This window comes from Clytia hemisphaerica, unplaced genomic scaffold, assembly GCF_902728285.1.
Source record: "Clytia hemisphaerica strain Z4C2 unplaced genomic scaffold, Clytia hemisphaerica genome assembly, whole genome shotgun sequence".
NCBI classification, from domain to species: Eukaryota; Metazoa; Cnidaria; class Hydrozoa; order Leptothecata; family Clytiidae; genus Clytia; species Clytia hemisphaerica.
This window is the reverse complement of record NW_027103334.1, coordinates 1,276,137-1,282,605: the sequence shown is the minus strand read 5'-3', so window position 1 is coordinate 1,282,605 and position 6,469 is coordinate 1,276,137. Positions and strand designations below refer to the sequence as shown.

At 34.3% G+C, this 6,469-nt stretch overlaps 1 long non-coding RNA gene across 1 annotated transcript; it reads left to right on the top strand.

Annotated features, from left to right (window-relative positions):
- Positions 1 to 2,462: 2,462 nt before the first annotated feature.
- LOC136816378 (uncharacterized) lies at positions 2,463 to 5,151 on the top strand. Its single transcript, XR_010847917.1, has 3 exons — positions 2,463 to 2,651; positions 4,219 to 4,290; positions 5,111 to 5,151. It is a non-coding gene; the product is annotated as an uncharacterized lncRNA (long non-coding RNA).
- Positions 5,152 to 6,469: the final 1,318 nt, after the last annotated feature.

Sequence of the window (6,469 nt, the reverse complement as noted above, 5' to 3'; positions counted from 1 at the left end):
GGACAGACTTTTTTTAATGTATTTAACGATCGTATTTATTAAGGGCATTCGAATTTTTTTCAAAAACAGGCAATTTTCTTTTTTAGAAAGAACTTTTCAAATGTAAATCAAAACACCAAAACATAAAAATGAAAAAGTTTATCAAACAACATCAGCATTCAAAGGGCGATAAAAAGCAAGAGAAAGAATTAGTCCACCTCTTTCTTCATATAAAAACATTCAAGAAGTGTTCGATACTGTTAAAAACTGCGTACGTCATTTTACATGTTTAAATTCGGAAAGTTATGACAAGGGTTTAAAAAAAGCAATTTAGAATTATTGAAAAATATTTTCTTGGTTGGGCCAATAATTTAATGGTAAAAAGAATAACCAGAAGCATCATGTTTTTATCTAAAAACCGTATATTCAACCTTCACAACAAATCAACAAGAAAAAAATTTTAAAAACATTTTAAGAACAAATCTATAATTGGCTAATAAAATTACAATAAAAACAGTTTTGAAAAAAGACAAAACAAAAAGCCAAAAACAGTTAAAAATAAATGACTATTATGTATATGTATGGGTTGTAAAATCGTAGCAATGGCATAAAATGGGACTGAAGGTGCAAATGAATGATTGGTCGTGTTCACACTACAGACCTTCCTTAATAAAAATGTAGTTAGGAGAATCTTTTGTTGACTACAATACAGAACGTGCATTTAACAAAGAGTCGAACGCGTAGTATTGTACACGTTTTTTTTTTTAAGCCTTCGGATGTTCTTAGTTTTTTTGGATTTGAAGCCTAAAAATGTTCTTAAAATGTTCTTATTTTCAGCATTTTTTGAGCATTTTGATGTAATTTCTTAAGAATTTGCATGTTTTTAAGTCTCCAAAGCCTTAGTATGTTCTTAGAATGTTCTTAAATTTTTGGGCCTCGAAGCCTTATGTTCTTATATAGTTTGTTCTTATAAAAAAAAAACGTGTAATTTTTAATCGATCTTCCTTAATTAAGAGTCGTAAGCTCTATTGTCTTAAGGGTAGGGTAGAGGCTTCACTTAAAACAAAAGATTTTATTAAGGAATCATAAACAAAGAATGCGTGCAGTGAACAAAAAGTTTTACGATTTCTAAAACGAATGAACTGAGGACAAAGTTAGAAATAGTGCAAACGGTGTTGTTGATGTGTAAGATGAATGCAGTTAATGAGTAAAACCATTAGAACAAATATGTTTGCGGATTTCAAGTGATGTATGGATACCAATATCAACCAATCACAGGTGAAATCGAAACTCTCACTAAAAAATCAACCAATGAGAAACCTTAAGCAAAATCAATTACCGCGTTATAATAGAGCTCATGAACCTAATTTTCATGAATAGAATCTGGATTGGTGAGCACATGTCGATATAAGCTTTCGGCCTGTGCTTGTCACGGTATTTAACTGCCGTTCGTGTTTTTAAGGGTTCGACCTATTTGCCAGATGTCGGCACATCCCGACATGAGCGACCACAGAGTTAACCATCGCATTTAGCTTTATTTTCTGAAAAATATCAGAAATATAAGTGATATGTGTCAACTTTGAGTTGAAAAATGTATAATTATGAAAAACATTTTTGAGATATATTTCAATTATTCAACTGAGATATTTAATGAAATCTAGTTCAAAATCGAACAATCAATAAATTATAAAAAAAACCTCTGCCAAATAGGTTTCTTGTCGCCAAATGCCGACACTGGCTAAAAAATCGAAAATATGATTTTTTCGGCACATGCCGACAGCGGCACGGAAAGGCATCTATTACATTAGACAAAGGATGATATTTTGACGGAAAGAAAATTTGACTGACTTCATGGAAGTTTCCCACCAAATCAATTTATTTCATGTACTTTCCTAATTCGTGTCTTGTGATTTCATCATTCATTCATTTGCTTATTTGATAAGTTTTTTCCTAAAAATATCCTGCAACGGGAAAAATTTTATTTTTCAAATATTCGCCAAATTGAAGTTCCCTCTGATAAAACTTTTCGGCAATCCGCTAAATTAAAGGGACATAAAAGTAGTAAAATGTAAACATTGCGCGAACCACGTGTCATTAAAGAGAACAATTAAAACCACATGCCCAAAACAAACTTGTAAAACAATTGAACAATCAAAATTAGCCATATTTGGTTTGATCTTTTATTTTGACATGTGACATTTGTTTTGATTTTGTATCCCGTTGCATACAGTTTGTTAACAAATTTCGCAAGTACTGTTATGACCCTTTAAATTCCCGCCTAAATTCATTCTTTAAGGGAAAATTTTTGGATGAGTTACTTCGAAATTGTTTTCGAAGACTTGTGAGTCGCCTGCTCTGTGCCGGACATGCACACACTAAACTTTAATGACTTTCATACCCACATCCAACTGTTGCCACATCCGCAAAATATCAATAGATGATCATCAAAAAGGAGAAAATATATTTCTATTTGGTTTAGGATATTCTTGCTACACTACATAACAATCCCGCTCAATCGAATCCTTCCACTTGTCAGCCTTGTCGAAAGGGTCGAGACGGTCGTGATGGCTTGAATGGGCTACCTGGACGAGATGGGGAAGATGGATGCCAGGGACCAGCCGGCCGTCCTGGGTCAAATGGAACCAAAGGAGACCAAGGTGTTCCAGGAGAAGGTAAATGAAAGATTCGTATTCTATTGGTCTTAGTTCTGGGTGGTAATCATCAAAAATATAAATGAGAAGAAAAGCGAAAGAAGAAGGGATTAGCAAAGGGATTAGCAAAGAGTAAGCTGTGCGTATCCACTCTAATATGATTTTATGAATTCAAAAGGTCTTTCGAAAAGCGTATGCAAGCGTACGTGAGGGGAAGGGGTAAATCAAGAAAATATATGTACGCTTTGCAAATTTTTCAAATTGTTTTTTTTTTTAGTTTTTCCTAACCAGAGATTTGGGAAAAGTCAAAATATTATAAACCTTTAACCCATTTTACTTGTGTCATCAATATGTCAATTTATCATAATCATTAACTTTCTTTAAGTTTGATCTTCTCTTGAAAAATTTATACAATTAAAATCAAACTTGAATCAGTCTATTTTTGTTATAATTTAAATTTTTTTTCCTAGAGGAGGGAGAGGAGTGGGGGAGGGGTAATTAGAAAAGCGTTCGCACGAGGAAGGGGGGGGGCGTACTGTCAAAGCGAACACGAACGTTTAAGGGGGAGTGGGGTCGAATTTTGCTTACTTTTGAGCGTACATACTTTTTGACCGACCCCCTTTTTAAGTTTTAGAAACGTAATAGAGATTGATTAGTAGGTTCTATGAACGATCTTTTAATTTAACTAAATGTAAATTAAAAATTTGAATGGCTAGAGCTTAATAAAATCATTGGATTTCTGAACCCATTTTCCGAATTTTCAGAACTCTTGAGCTAGTCTAGCAAGCTAGACGACTAATTTATACACAGTAGAAATAAAGCAAAAAGTAATGAATGGAACAATTTTAGTCGTCTAGAAACCTTTGTGCACTAACTCCAAACAAACGAAAAGTGTCAATATTGCAATTATAGTTTTTTCCTGCTCAAAATAATTATTGAGAAAAAAATATGTGTGGATTTGTGTATTGAAAGTTTTTCATTTGAGTTGATTTCGTTTTGAGAGTTTGTTGTTGCTTGATAAATTGTTTTCTCGCTACGCAAGTTTCTGCGTAGCTAGCCGGGGTATCTAAAAGGCTTGAACACCGGATTCTTCCAGTCGTTTATACAAACTAAATCCCGTATTATTATTATTATTATTATTAGTATTGGTATTATTAGTATTACACGCATTATAAACGACTCCAGTCTACTCTTGAGCGGGAATTTTATACACTTTATTAAAACATATCAGAGGATATCTTTTTTACTCATTCGTTTATTTGTATAACACATACACGTTTTTTTATAAGAATAGTGAACTTTGGATGAGATTTGAGAGTTTTGGACTTTTGAGTGAACATTTAGGTTAAAATTACATTTCTTCCTCAATTTATCTCTAACAAAACAAGCAGTATTTTTCTGTTAACCAAATACAAAATGACTGTATTCTTATCAAATTCTGTGAAATTCACCCTAGAGGGTATTCCTAGGGTATTCTTACGATTTGGCCAATTTTCACCCTGATATTCTTATAGAAGATATTTTTATAAAAAAAAGCGTGTATAATATTCCGTTATACTAAAAGTAATCTTGTAAATTTCTTTATCAGATGGCAAAGACGGTATCAATGGAGTTCCTGGGGTAGTTGGAAAAACAGGTCCTCAAGGCCCTCCTGGAGAAGGTTTGTAAAGATTTTGTTTTCTGTTACATGCATAGCATATATAAGCAAAAAAGTTCTTGATCAGGCATCAAAACACTTAGAAATTAAAATCTTTTTTATACATATAGCCTGATAAAGTAGAAGACTAAACTAGACGATGCTATCGATACCATTGGAACGATAATAAACGCAGAGAAATATGCATGCGTCTAGTTTAACACCTATTGCGGCAGTTGACGGGAAAAAAAGCGGCAGTAGAGTTTAACCATGTATTAATGATAGGATTGTCTAAGTTTAAACGAGCATAGATTGTCGCAAATCGTGATGCCCATAAAAATGAAATATTAACGCAAATAAGCATACAATGTTACAAACTTATTCAACCTCCATTAGGACACCCCTGTCTCAGTGCCCCGGTGGAACCTTTTCCCTCAGTGGGGATAAAAATGTCTATCAAAATTCCAACGGGGATAAAAAATCTATTGTTTCAAGCTCAAAAATTCCAGTGGGGATGGTTTTGGAGTCCAATTTTTTCCATTCAATTCTCAATGGGGATAGAATCATAGGGCAATTTCCCAGTGCGGTTGAAAATGTAGGGTATTTTTTCCACCGGGGACGATTTGTTGGCCTATTTTTCCACTGGGGCGGGGGGGGGGGGGGTCCACCAGGTCTGTGACACAGGGTGTATTGAGAAGCCTTCATCGGTTGGAATGTTTACGTGGCGAGTTATGGTATGATTTTTTGAAAAATATGGCGTAATGGCGTGCAAATCAAATAGCGGCGTGGTCGTGTAATAGTCAATTTTTAAGGTGTGAATTCTGAGGTTTTTTTGTGATTTTAGATGGTTCAATTGGTGGCAGACACTTTAAAGAATGTGCCGGGTTTTTTCCAACACGTACAGATAGTGGCTTGATTAAGGTATGGCTTTTTTCAATGTTAAAAACTTTGAACTATCGACATTAACCATAGCAGAGCATAGCATTGCATTTAGTAAAATATCACCTTATTGCGAATCTTCTGATAATACCCACCTTCTGGGGCGTACCAGTTTTCCGTAAGTGTAAGTAAGCGTACCCGTAATCGCTAAAAATGTTAATTTTGCTTAAATTTCGGAGAAGAATACAGTGAAAAGTTAGTACTTCACCTCCGAATGACGTTACATCTGAAGAGCCCATACTGACGATATAGGTCATAGATCCTGTGGCGCATCGAGAAAAAGATCTGTTATTCTTGCAGCTGATAGATTGAGCATATCATTGATTTGGAATCAAAAAAGAATAATAATTGTTCGGAACAATAGGGTCGTGGCTTAATTTAGAAAACTTTTTACAGCGTCTGTCTATGAAACGTTGCCGTTAATTAGAGTATGTTTTTCAATGGGATACTTACTTATGATTTTTTATTCAATCTTTCAAATGAACAGGATTGCAAGTTTAAAAAATTAAAGACCGACTCACACTTAATGGTGTCAATCTTTTCAGATATATGGCAAAGAAAGCCTGGTGCATGCAGTCGATGGTTTGTTACCTTTGATGGAAATGAATGTTCTCCTTACCCAATAGGATATGCGTACTACAACAGAAGCATTGTGAATAATGACGATATCCCGTTCACACTGAAAGGTGTTTGCAAAATCAACAAACTAGGTGTTGTGAGTGTTGGATTCAACGTTGGGGAATGTGGTGGTAAACCGCTTGGTGATGTGGTCACAGGATCCAATTCAGTGTCACGTATCATTATTGAAGAGCTCTAAACACAAATTTATTTAATTCAATTTCTTAAATTAGAGACGTATATGTCGTGTTCAGACATGAAAGTTTAAGTTTAAGGCTTAATCAGTACTAAGTTGATACTGGTTGTATCAATATGGGAATTAAGAAATGTAACGTTTTAATTGCTATTTTATCTTTTAGATAGATTACATAAGAGAGGAAAAAGGAATCCACTTTTGAATGTTTGAGTGAGGCTTCGTTTTTGATAGAGGAGATCGCAAACAATTGATAGTATATACACAACATCTTCAAACTGCAGAGTGTTTGCTAGAATTGAAACATTAGCATTGCTTCTCTGCATTAGACATGATACTCCTTTTTTCAACTTTCTTCTCTCTCTATCACTATTCATCAAAAATGGATTTAACAAATCGATTTTTTTGTTGCAGAGTATGGGAATCTCCATACTTCGATCCATGATCATTAAC